Source organism: Tiliqua scincoides, chromosome 5, assembly GCF_035046505.1.
Source record: "Tiliqua scincoides isolate rTilSci1 chromosome 5, rTilSci1.hap2, whole genome shotgun sequence".
NCBI lineage: Eukaryota > Metazoa > Chordata > Lepidosauria > Squamata > Scincidae > Tiliqua > Tiliqua scincoides.
In genome coordinates, this window is record NC_089825.1 from 65,342,094 (window position 1) to 65,355,205 (window position 13,112).

General features: G+C 45.6%; 1 pseudogene; it reads right to left on the reverse strand.

Moving 5' to 3' along the window:
- Positions 1-11,386: 11,386 nt before the first annotated feature.
- LOC136655124 (5S ribosomal RNA) lies at positions 11,387-11,503 on the reverse strand (annotated as a pseudogene).
- Positions 11,504-13,112: the final 1,609 nt, after the last annotated feature.

Here is a 13,112-nt window from a genome sequence, read left to right on the forward strand (position 1 = left end):
TAATGAGTTAATTTACTGTACACATGGAAGAGGCCTAAGCAAACAGTACATACTTTCCCCCACCTCCACATCAGTGCAACTTCAATAGCACATATGCAAAGAAGGGAGGGATTGAATAGTAACAATGATGGATGTTTAAGCATAAACTGACTGAATGTTACCCATTCAAATTGTAAAAACTTGGCATATTTGCATTCTGAGCTTATTAAATTAGTTACAAGGTGTTCTGTTTTTACAAGTCTTATTTCATGTTAATATCACAATGAATCTTTTAAATATAAAATTAATTTTAAGTGTCCCAAACATAAAGGCAAAAAACCTGTATGTTAATATTAAAACTTTATCCCATGTAATGATAATTTACATTAAACAAAGTTTTCCTGCAGAGGGGCTTATAAGGTTAAAGGTACAGGGGAAATGTGTTTGAAGAATGTCACGTTGAACCACTCACTCTGTTTCAAGGCAGCCCAAAATACTGCAAAAAGGCTCCGCCTGGCACAGGCAGGGAAATAGCCCTGGAGCCATGGAAGAGGTTCCCCTTGCAAAGGAACAGTAACACTCCTGGAGCCCCTGAGGCAGCAAAGAGGCTGAAGGGGGTGGAAAACCTCTGTAGTCAGAACATGCAGCAAGGTGGAGCTCTCTCTCTCTCTCTCTCTCTCTCTCTCTCTCACACACACACACACACACACACACACACACACACACACACACACACACACACACACACAGGGGCAGGTGCGGTAGCAACCGAGGGGACTGCTTTAAAAAAAACCCAGGGAGTGTTTGCCCAATCCCTCCCCTTCAGACTGATATGGTGCAGGCTCTCCATGCTCCAGCCTACAGAAACAAAACAGCCCAGCAAGCAAGTCTTCCCAGCAAGCCAAAGCATGAGATTTAGGTTACAATCTGATCCACACTTTCCTGGAAGTAAGCCCCATTGACTAGAATGGGACTTACTTCTGAGTAGGCAGGCATAAGACTGGGCTCTCAGGCTACAATCTGATCCACACTTTCCTGGGAGTAAGCCCCATTGACCAGAATGGGGCTTACTTCTGCGTAGAAATGCATAGGACTGGACTCTTAAAAGCTCAGCAGAAGTGGGGACAGCTGGCAAGGGGGGAAGGCAAGTGGAGGAGGGGGAAGCGAAGGAGCGGAGGGGGTGATTGAGAACGGCTGCCTTAGTTTCCTTCCAGTCTCAAGTGTCAGGCTACAGTGTATTTGAATTCACTGTATTATGCTCGTGTATGCTCGTATTCACTGTATTTATGCTCGTGTATGTGAATTCACGAGCATAAATAGGCTCCACCTGTATTGCTCTCAATTACCCTGCTTACCCAACAGCATACAATATTTAAGCTGCACAAGCACATGCTTTTAAACATATGTCCAACATTGCTGCAATATCAAGAGAAGGTCTGAGTGTATGAAACAGTCATCACATGTTTGGTTCAGATAGGATCACATTTCACATTATGTTAAGCACATCATTGCTCTTGCATACCACCCACCCCCCAAAAAAATTGCAGCTTTGGGGGAAAGGGGGTGCAGACTGGGCCCTTGGCGGGGGGAAAGGAGTCAGTCCACTCTCCCTTCTTGCCATGGTCCCAATCCAGATCAACCCATCCCTTGTGGCTTCTATTCACTCCCAGGGGGAAAAGCTGCTGCAGGGTGTGTGTGTGTGTGTGTGTGTGTGTGTGTGAGAGAGAGAGAGAGAGAGAGAGAGAGAGAGAGAGAGAGAGAGATCTGGATGAGGATTGCAGTAAGGAATGGGTTAAATCCCCTCTCAGGCTCTAGATCGAGTTTCTGTTGTGCATTTAGGCCCAAATCCTAACCAACTTTCCAGCACTGGCATAGCGGTGGCAGTGGAGCATGAGCTGCATCCTACAGTTGGGTGGCACTCACAGAGGCCTCCTCAAAGTAAGGGAATGTTTGTTCCCTTACCTTAGAGCTGCATTGCCGTTAAGTCGGTGCTGGAAAGTGGGTTAAGATTGCGCCCTTAGGGCACAATCCTAACCGGCAGTTATGCCAGTATAGGTGGCCCTGGAGCGTCGCAAATGTGCCGTAAAGCACATTTGCACCTCCTTACGTGGGAGCTGCGTTGGCACATTCAGATGCGCCGACATGCGGATGGAGGCAGAAGCCTCCGCCGTGGCTCCCACGCCGACACTTGTGTCAGCGCGAGTGCGCCGATGTAAGCAGCAAAGGTAGGCAAAGCGGCAAAGGTAGGTGTGGGGGGCATGGGGAGGGGGCGGGAGGGGATGTTACTGGGTGGGGGGAGGGCAGGGGGAGGGTGGTTATGCCAGATCCCAACCCCCGTCCCCGGGGCGAGTGGAGCAGCTTCAAGCCGCTCTGCTCTCCTTGGACTTGCGCCACCTCCGGAGGTGGCGCGGGTCCGAGGAGACCCATAGGGGTGCGCAGCCCTTACCCACGGCTTCCCCTTAAGGGAAGAGCTTGAGGGAAGAGCTTCCCCTTGCCCATGGCTGAGCCGCTGCTTGCTGCAATCCCGTGTTGGATGCAGCGCAAGCCTCCTGGGTTGCCTACTCCAGCACGGATTAGGATTGCACCCTTAGATGTTTAAAAAACCCCAAAATATTTGATATCCACCGAAAAAACTTAATTACCTGAGGAGGCCCCTCAGTGGAGCAAAGAACTTTTGCAGTACCACGAGTGGCACAACCCCCTCTTTTTCATTGTCAGTTTTAGCCCATGTCTCTTCCAGTTTGTTCCTGAAAGTTTATATGGGACGATGAGACCTGTCGGCTTAACAGAACTGCCTTGTTTCTCTACATTCTCTCCTGAAACAATGCAGAGGAAACATTTTCCATTATGTAATAATAACCTTTCGTTGCTTCATCTTGAACTAAATCAAAGGGGCTATTTACATGACAGAACTCTGGCACACGAAGAAAGATTAGGAAAGAAAGATAATGGAATAATCGTCCTTAATTAAAAGTAACGCTGTAGGAGTTGAGGAAACCAAATTCTAAAATAAACAAAACATTGTGAGCCTTGGAAGGGCTTCATTAAATATAAAAAGAAGGATTTTTTTTTTTTTAAGGGTAGTGATGCTCTAGCCTTTTCCCCCTCTCTTGTAATATTTGCATTGATATCCATCCATGCTCCAGTTCCATGGCCAAGAACATTTCATGAGGAAAGCGGTCTTTAAAAAATTGTTTTAGAAGGGGAGGGGGGAGTAAGCCACTTTTTAACAGGAGATGAAACAGGAGATGGAGATGAGGCTAGAACCCTGACATAACTTTTCGTGTGTGACTTATATGTCATTGTAGAATTCAGGAGGGGGAATCAGGTTTGAATGCTCCTTCATGTCAATTGCACATGGAACATTACGTCAGGGTTATAACCTAGTCTTCAAACTGACATGCTAGTTTTCGAGTGTTGAGGATTTTTTTGTTTTAATCTTTATTTTTTTTAAGTCAGGAATTATTGCAACTGGTGGTCCTCTACCTAGCGGCAGACCTCCCCAACCCCGTGCCCCGGGGCAAAGGTCTGTAATGATGCCCCCCCGCGGGCTGTCGCTTCCCCCTGTGTGCAAATCACACACCCCCCCCCAACTCACCTGAGGCTCATAGAAGCCTGAAGCTTCCCCAATGCTATAAACTGTGCTTCCGGAAAACCAGAAGCACAGTTTCCAATCCCATCGGGAGCCTCAGATAGGCTTGCACCTGGGGCATTTGCCCCGTCGACTATAATGGGAGGTCTGCCACTGCCTCTACTGGAATTTTGAAGCGATACACTCCTAGGAGGCATTAACCACATGCATTTTCTGAATATAGACATTGGCTCACGGAAGGTGCCAATGCAGGATCAGTGCAGGGAGTGATGGGGTTAGAGGTTGGCCAGGTCAGGCCCAGACCCATCAAAGGGTCCACAGGGCCAGGCCAACCTCTGAACTCCCAGTACAGGTGGGAGTGCTCAATGTGCCAGCAGGAGATGGGCAAGGGTGCCATGGGGTGCCCAGAGCAGAACTTTGCTGCAAGGCCTGTTCCAAGGCTTGAGGCTTGATTGGCCAACATCATAAAGAGTGCAAGAAGAGTGCAAGTGGGAGTGACTCCCATAATTTCCTCACAGGAGCCTTATCGGGATGCAGAAGTAGTGATGGTGGCAAGAGGGGAATCTTTCTTTTTCTTTCTCTCTTTTCTTCCTCAACTTCCTCTCCCTGGCACTCAGAATGTTGCCACAGAAGCATTTCAAGTACCAGGAAGGTGGGGAGAGTGCTCCTATCCTGTTGCCACCATCACCGCCTGAAGAAAAATAGTCAGAGAAAAACCCTGGTTGTGAGGGGAGGTAAATGACCTGGTTTGGAATCCTGGAGCATTTTATAAGCCCACCAAATTGGTATTTCCAACTGATCAATAGGAAATTCAGCAGCACCACGAGTTCCCAGAAAAAGACATTTTCACTGGGCATTCCTGTTAAGTACAACAGTGGCAGACCACCCATTATATCCGATGGGGCAAATGCCCCAGGCACAAGCCTTTAGTACCCTGTGGAAGACTCCCTGAGGCTCCCAACGGGGTCAGAAAATGTGCTTCTGTTTTTCTGGAAGCACAGTTTATAGCGTTGGGGAAGCCTCAGGAAGCTTCTCCGACGGAACCTGGGATCGCAAGACGCTCCATGAGCCTCAGGTGGGTGGGGGGGCAGATTTGCGCCTGGGGATGGCAACAGCCCACAGGGGGGCACCATCGCAGACCTTTGCCCCAGGGCACAGGGCTGGAGTGGTCCACCACTGATCCTTAGATGCTATTGTGCAAATGCAGTTTTGGGCACAGGAGAAAGGAGTACCTGATCCAGGAAAAGGTGACTGGTCTGATGATCCTTGATAGTCCTTCATCAGTAGCAAACCATTAAGCTAAGCAGGATGAAACGGCTTGCCTAATTCCCATCATCTCCCCAAAACTACCTCTCTATCTGCTAATCTGGTCTCTTTAGTGAATTTGCTGAATCAAAAGAAGTTACAGGAGTTTCTCGCTGGCTTAAAATCTTTACCATATGGGTGTTCCTCACTGGAGTTCCCTCTCTCTGGCAGACTGCCAAAGGCTTCCTAAGCATGTTAGGAGAAGTGAAAACCCTAACCAGGTAGAGTCACATCTGGTATAAATGAGTTAAAACTTAATTTGTTTCTCTTCCAACTAATTGCTTTTCAAATTGAAAGATGAGCCCTATTAAACTGATGTCTTTCGTTGGGGATGAGGCAGCATCACCAACTGCTTTGAAAGATTTACAGAAACATCCAGCAGCTATTCAAAAGTGCCTTTTTTCCAGAGGCCAACACTGAGGCCCTGTTTTGTTTATTGACTTTGCAGGTTGAACATTCAGTGTACAGTGGCAAGATCTCAACATGAGGCTAACAAAGCCAAACTCAGTCCCACCAGCCACATAAGGAGAACTAACAGGTATCCGACAAGCACTTCCCTTCCCCCTCTCATTTTCATAGGTCTAATAGGCATTCAAACTCATCAAGCCTGTCGTAGGCCACCATAAGCGGCTTATAGCAGTATTTGTCTTGTTGAGTCAGAAGTTGTGTATCTCAGAGCCCAATTTTATTGAACTGAAATGCTGGTGGAATGAGCATTCTGCCAGCATTCACTGCCTTATGGCAATCATAAAACCCCATCTGACAGCATGCATAGTTACATTTTGCCTGAGTGCCGGCAGGAAGGCTGAAGCCTTCCCTTGGGCACTGGAGGATTGTCATGGATCCACTGACCCAGGTTGGAGGAATGGGATGGGAGAAGGGTAGAGAAAGGGCAGGACTAGGGTGGAGGTGGTGGAATGAGGAGGGATGGATCAGACTCCAGAAGGGGAGAGTTTGGTGGAAGCAGTGGCTGCTGAATCCAAACCCCTTCCCCAATCCTCCCGCACAGGTCGATGTGGAACTGCGCCAGCAATTTCACTGTCAGAGGTTCAAGTAGATACATCTGCATGATGGAAGCTTAACCCCAGGTAAGGGGTACTCGAGAACTGCCCCCCTTGCAGGATACAGCACAAGCATTTTGGCACAGTTGCATCAGTGGGAGATGGAAGCCATAGGATTGGGCTGTGAGTCTTATCTGTGGGTCAAAGCAAATTTAGTTCAGGGCCTCCCTGGAAATAAGACAGGTCTGCGGTCACTTTGTATAAATACAGAATGAAAAGCTTTGCATGCCAAATGGTAGCTTTCCACAGGGGATCATGAAGGTGTAACACGGTCAATATTTTATTCTTGTTAGTTTCGTTTGTATGTGGTGCTAGGTGCCTGTCTGAAGAGCAAAGGGCCAGACCAGTATCATGGCCATTTGCAGGACCGATGGCAAGAAGTCACAGATCCACAAACCACAAAGACCACATATTTCACTGAGCCACATAATCACACCCTCCCTGGCCTTAACTGATCTATAGATTTCCATGCTCCAAATTTGCCTAGAGACTTATCTACCCCTTAAATTCAAATGGAGTTTTCATACCTCCAAAATTCAGATGAAGCTCTCCAGCTTCAAATCCGGCTGAAACAGCATTTTTTGGTGTCTTATGCTGCTAGCTACTCCTGTGTTTGGGAAAAACAGCTTTTGCACTTCCTGTGGTCCTCGTTAACCTCGTGATTGAGCTCAAATCTAGGAACAAGACAACAGAAATCCAACTAGTCACTGCACCCTTGGCTGGGAGGGAAAACAATGGCAGAACCCAACAGAGGACCTTCACAGGCAGTAGAGGATCTTTGATTGAGCCACCCCAACTAAGAATCCCATAGAATTCTATGGGGTGAAAAGCTATAAAACCCCTTGTCAGCAGAGCCTTATATTCTTCCTTGTCACCATGTTCTTCCTTTTTTTTTTGCCTGTTTCCCCTTTTTTGTTTTTTGAGCACTGTAGAAATCCCTTGTACATTTTCACCCGTGCCTCCATTTTCCTTTCACCATCAAACAATATTGTCATGCATTGGGATCCTTCACATGGTTCTTTTCCCTGCATGTGTGCATGTTACAGGCGTTTTAAAAAACAGTCGATAACAAAGGAGTTTAATATATGCTAGGGATGGCCAAATTTGCTTAATACAAGCAAGCAAGCAACATATGATAAACTTCAAATATTTGAGAGCCACAATTTTCACGAAGCATTTAAATTCTTAAATATATTTGCTCACCAAGCTGTACATTGCATGTCAAAGAGCCACCTGTGGCTTGCACACTGCAGTTTGGCCACACCTGATATATACCTACAAAAGACTGATTTGATACTCTGGGTATGATATCAACCAATATATTCAATATCGAACTTCCCCCCTTGCAGGGAGGACAAGGACACCCCTCATAGTCACAGGGTGTTCAAACATGCCCCCCTCCTGTCTGCATTTTGAAGCGGTATCCGTCCAAGAGTGCTGCTGTACATCCTTTTGCTGAGTCTGTAGGTCAGTTCCGAGTTAAAAGCAATTTAATTTATTGATTTAAATTAAAATAGAGACATTATACTCTTGGGGTCAGCCAAAATTTCAGAGAATATTCTACCTTAACATTGAGAACTTCAGTTCTGGAAATGGGGAAATACAAAGAAGGGACCAATGCATTTCAAAGTAGTTAAAGCAATTCATCAAAAAAAAAAAAAGAGCTAATGGATCTTCCTGCATAAGATATATTTATTTGGGAATACAAAGGGAATATCCCCACCCACACCTACTTCAAAGGATCCACACCCACACCCCCAAAAGGGTAGATTGAAACTGCATATGATAAAGACATAAGAGTAAATGAAAAAAGTGTGAGTCAGTGACATTTTATTGATGTTATTAAATTTGTTTTTAAATTATTTTTATATTATTGTCTGAAGTGAGTTCACAAAACTTTTAGTTTTGTTAAGAGTTTAATGCTCAGAGCCAGACACCTTTAAATTACTCATACTTTTTAAATGGTGATATACTTCAGCTGACAGTGTGGTGGACCACATGTCCCATTTGAAGTTTGTTTCCTACGCACGCTCCATGAAGCCGACTCACCTCACCTCATATATACTGTGTTAGGGCCCAATCCTATCCAACTTTCCAGTGCTGGTGCAACTGTCCCCATCTTGTAGTGGGGCAGCAGTCATAGAGGCCTCCTTAAGGTATGGGAACATTTGTTCCCTTACCATGGGGCTGCATTGTATTTGCACTGGGGCTGGAAAATTGGATAGGATTGGGCCCTTAGTTGCTAGTGTCCATCTGGAGGACAGGCCTCTTTTCTTCTAATGCACTCTGGGTTTTATAACACACAACCAAAAGGCCTATCAGGTTTGATGGGAGAATGGTGGAGGGGCAAAAATACAATTGCCATGAGTGGAGCAAAACACAGGACAACGCCTGCTTTTCAAAATCTTTCCTTGTTTCCCCAGAATGAATATGATCTAAGGGAGGAATGCTTTTTATCTCCCAGCCAGATGCTATGGTCCCTTCTCCAAAACGTGACTCCCAGGGCTGGCCCATCCATAAGGCCAACTGAAATGGTTGCTGAAATGGCAGGGGGTGACCACTTCATGTGCTCACCACCTCAGATCCGCCTCCTCCTACTTCCTTATTGGAAAAGGAAAAGCAGAGGGCTAGAGTGTTGGAGGAGCAGAGGTCAGCCCATCAACTGGAAAAGAGGGTAACATTTGGCATACGAACACCACGTGCTATAGGGGGAGGGACAACCAGACTGCCCAGGAGAGGTAAATAAAAATCTTTTTTACCTCCCCATAGGCCACCTGGCCACCAATGAGTCTCTATTTAGTTAGCATAAATCCAAAGAGACTCAGTGGCTGGTCTGGAAAGGGGAATGTTTACTGATTCATGATTGATTGATTGATTGATTGATTGATTGATTGATTGATTGATTGATTGATTGATATCCTGCCTTTCTATCTCAATAAAGGGCACTCAAGGTGGCTCACAGATAAAACCATAAAGAGGGAGCTGTTCTCAATTCCAGGGAGAGGAAGTTCAACAGATGGGGAGCCACCACCGAGAAGACCCTCCTTCTTGCCGCCATCCCCCTTACCTCCACTGGTGGTGGCACAGTTAGAAGGGCCCCCTCTGATGACCTGAGAGGACGGGTTGGATTGTATGGAATAGGATATCAGTGTGCATGGCTGCCACTGAAAGCTTCCCCTTCCCACCTCTGGCCCGTTTCTCCTGCTGCCACCCTACCTGCTTCAGCGGGCAAACTGCAGCCCGCTACTAGTGGCATAGGGATACCTGGTTTCTGTGCCATTGCTAGCGGGCCACTGAATGGTGGCAAGGTAGGGGCGACAGTGTATTGCACTCATAGGATTGGGCTGTTAAGTTACACAGCCTCTAGGCTGTTTCTCCACTTGCCAAATACTGTGTAGGCCCACCCTAGCTACTGTTTCAAATGCAGATGTATTTGAATGAAGATGAAGCAGAATGTACGTAATTATCATATGTACTGGTACAAAATTAAAAAATGTCCACAGATCTCTCACCATTTTTTCATTGGTTTAAAGAAAGTGATGTGCTGCTGGGGTTCTTTCCTCTCTTACTGAGAATTCTGAAAGTAATGATTGAAAAAGGAACTGCTTGGCACCTATGCTTCAGGTCAATGTTCTGGCTTTTTACAGTGCAAGCCTAGGCAGATCTATCTAGAAATAAGTCTGCGTTCAATGGGGCATACTCCCAGGAGAATGTGTATTGGATTGTAACTGTAGTCTACGGCAGTGGTTTCCAAACTTTTAGGGAGCATTACTCCCTAAGTAAGTCTTTGTGGGGGAGGGGCGAGGACAGTGACACAATCCCCAGGATTGCATTGCTAAGGGGGGGGCGAGGGGGTGCTATTATTTACTGTGGGCAGAAGCAAGGAGCAGGAGGTGCAGGGAGCAAACCGGAAGTGGTGGTCACGACCCACCAGTTTGAGAACTACTGGTTTAGGGGGAATGATTCTCATTATCGGTATGATTGTCTCAGTCCTGGGTTCAGTATTCAAACAAGGCCATTCCTTGGGGGAGGAAGAGGGGCTATATCTTTGGGGGAGGCCTGAAGCTCAGTGATAGAGAACATGTTTTGGGTGCAGAAGGTCTCTGATTCAGTCCCCAGTATCCCCAGTTTTGAAACCCTGGAGGGCCATTGCCCATCCGTGTAGACAATTCTGAGATAATGGGCCAAAGATCTGACTGGGTGAAGCAGTTTTCTGTGTTCAGTGTCAAAGTGACCAAGTTGGCCATTTTATCAGGAAGAAGTGTGGGGTTGACAGGTGTGGGGATAGCATGCTTGCGACAATAATTTTTAATATTTATTTATCCCAATCCATAGATTTTTGTCCACAGTCACTGGATACACATCACTATGCAAAAGAATCTCCTTGCACTCACCTGTGCCTGATGTGAGGGTTGGAGGGGGGGGGGGAGATGTTCTCCAAATGAGATTAAATTAGAAGAGGTTCAAAAAGTTCAAAAAGTTTTAGAAACACCTGTTTAAGACACGCAACACAGTCCCAAATATTCAAACCTTTTGGGCAACTGGTGTGGCACAATCAAGTATCAACACCGTTGATTATTCTTTTATGATTCAAAGTGTTGGCAAGAGACATGGGCTTCTCTGCATGCGCATCGTTTATTCATGGCCATCGGCATGCATCATGCCTTTGTAAGCATGTTTGTTCATTTGAGATGCAGTGGGCAGACAGGAGAGCCCAAAGCAATGTAATTTCACCTGCAAAAGGGACTGAGCAAGCAAAACCCCAAATAACTCATGCATAAACTCATGCAGAAATAGACAAGATGATTGTGGATTTTTGAATGCATACTTCCAGTGACAGATTATTAGATATTATGGTCATAATCAATCAAACATTAATTGCTCCTTTGAGTATATACATATAATGTTATGAAGTGATAGCACAACGTCACCATGGCATAGTGGGACATGACAGAAAGTCTCTGAGTATCTTGTAATAAATACCTTTTCAGCATCCTTGAGTTCCTTTTTTTCATAGTACAGAAAGGCTTTTGTGTTTCTCCAAAGTTTCCTTCACCTTGCTGTGTTCACCAGTTCTCACTACCAGCCATCCATTGGATTCACCGCAGACTGGAGAATGACATCTCAATTATTGATCCAGTTAAGTGACCCTGGATTTGGACCTCTTCCTGAGTCTCCCACCTATCCAATAAAATCTTAAACTGACATCTGAGCACTTACAGGTCAAAAATTTATCCAGCTATTCAAAGGCTTACAAGATGAATCCTTAAGCCTTATGAGTTGTTTATTTGGAGCAAGGTGGCTCAACTTTTAATACTACTGGGGCTGTAAGACTCCAGCTTCACCCCCCTGACTGTGCCGATACAGAAGTCATAAGCAGTCATGTGTTGTCACCGTCAATTACTTCTGGGTTGGTTGGCAACCTTCAGTCTCGAAAGACTATGGTATAAGCCTACAGCACCCGGTATTCCCAGGTGGTCTCCCATCCAAGTACTAACCAGGCCTGACTCTGCTTAGCTTCCGAGATCAGACAAGATCGGGCATGTGCAGGGTAACAGTTGCTGGGTTATGAACTGCCGAAGTCACTCGGCAGGCTCAGGCAGCAGGGGAAGGAGGCAGAAGAGGAAGAGGTTGTGGGTGCAGTGAGTTTGGCAGGTGTGGCGGGGCTTTTCCATCTCCTTGCCATGCGGTTCTGACTTCTCTTTCTCCAAAGGAGAAACCAAAATGGTGTGGCAGGAAGATAGAAAAGCCGCTGAAGTAGGAGGAGGAAGTGGGTGCAAAAAGCGGCAGGATGCTGTAATAGGAAGATCACAATGTTGAACAGCCTTCCCTGAAAGGCAGCTTATTCACCACTGATGGTCTTCTCTGTAAAATACTGCCACAAGGGGAATTTTTGGTGCATCATAGTGCATTCTAAGTTAACAGGAGGTAACAGAGAGACTAAAAAGGATTGTGAGTGCTCTATTTGGAGTCAATGTATATCTTTGAATCTTGCCTAGAATCCTCAGCAGAAAAACTGATATGGAAAGGGTTCTTTGAAGGGACAAAATTTGTGAAAAATTGCTGATTTAGAATACAGAAGGTCGCAGTCGCTCAAGATAGGAAGAATAAAAATAGATCATCTAACTTTCTAAAAATAACAAGCATTCATTTCCCCGTCCACCATGATAGACCAAAATAAATCCATGACAATCCTTTAATTTGCTTCTGCCGACAAAATACTCACAATGCTAGCTTTGCACATGAGTTTATATGAGCAACTAAGGCATGAAGTGGGCAAAATCATGTGTAAAGGTTTGTTGATATTCTGGGAAAGAAACACATCGTTTATTAATGAAAGTCCTGGAGAAATTAGAGGAAAAGTGAGCTGGTATCAATACTTTGCTTTGTATGCCAAGAATCTTGAAGTGAAAGGACTTTATGCAAAGAATCCATTCCATTCACCTGTAAAATCAGCAGGCAACTCCCAGCAATTAAGATGAATGCATTACCAATATACATATTTGAAATATGCACCCAAGCATCTATGCTGAGAAAAATGAAATGGGGCAGACTTTGCTATGTAGGTCCTGAACATCATCTAAGGCAGTGATTTTCAACCATGGCACACTGGTGTGCTGCCAATGATCTGCAGGTGCGCCATGGGTGCTTGTGGGAGTGTTCTTTATTACTAAAGCCATTGAGGGATGTGAGACCCCCACCAGCAGCATGGTGTGCCTTGGCAAAAAAATGATGGTGTGCTTTGACAATTTTAGCCCCTTGTTAGCGTTCCATGAAGTGAAAAAGGTTGAAAATCGCTGATCTAGGGAGAAGCTATACATTAGTGGTAGATAGATGCGCATTCATTCTGTAAGAAATTAAAACATGAAAAAATGGAGCTCAGGGCCCACGAGAGGAGGTGCAGGGGGTAATTTGTGCCTCGGCCCAAGGTCAAAAAGGGGGCCCTGGAGCAAAAAAAAGGGGGGGCAGAAATTTCCTGGAATCTTACATTTTCCAATCTCACCCATACTCACTGCCTGCACCATTCTAGTGTGAGTCTAAATACAATTATGCTAATTTCATATTATGATTTTCTATATTAAACTCTTTTAGAGAGAATTAGGAGTGTGTTTGGTTTTCTGTATTACTGCATCTAGCTGCTGATGTGACACTGGCAGGTAGACCTGGGCGCCGCA